The sequence below is a fragment of the Etheostoma spectabile genome, chromosome 2 (assembly GCF_008692095.1).
Source record: "Etheostoma spectabile isolate EspeVRDwgs_2016 chromosome 2, UIUC_Espe_1.0, whole genome shotgun sequence".
Taxonomy (NCBI): domain Eukaryota; kingdom Metazoa; phylum Chordata; class Actinopteri; order Perciformes; family Percidae; genus Etheostoma; species Etheostoma spectabile.
Window position 1 is genome coordinate 22,094,405 of NC_045734.1, and position 507 is coordinate 22,094,911.

A 507-nucleotide genomic window follows, 5' to 3' on the forward strand; every position below is an offset into this window, starting at 1 on the left:
GCTCCAGTGGAGGATTCCATGGTTCTACTGGGGGACTTCAACACGCACGTGGGCAATGACAGACAAACATGGAGCGGCGTGACTGGGAGGAACGGCCTCCCTTATCCAAATCCGAGGGTGTGTGCCAATTACAAGGGTATCACACTTCACTTCACTTCATTACAGAGGTATCACATTATAAGGTGCTGGAAAGGAGGGTTCGGCCAATAGTCAAACCTCAGGTTGAAGAGGAACAATGCGGATTCCGTCCTGGTCGTGAAACAACAAACCAGCTCTTCACTCTCACAAGGATCCTGGAAGGAGCCTGGAAGCATGCCTGACCAGTCTACATGTGTTTTGTGGATCTGGAGAAGGCGTATGCCTGGGTCCCCTGGGAGATTCTGAGGGAGGTGCTGCAGGAGTATGGGGTGAGGGAGTCCTTTCTCAGGGCCATCCAATCTCCGTATGACCAAAGCAAGAGCTGTGTTCGGGTTCTCGGCAGTAAGTCGGACTCGTTCCAGGTGAGGG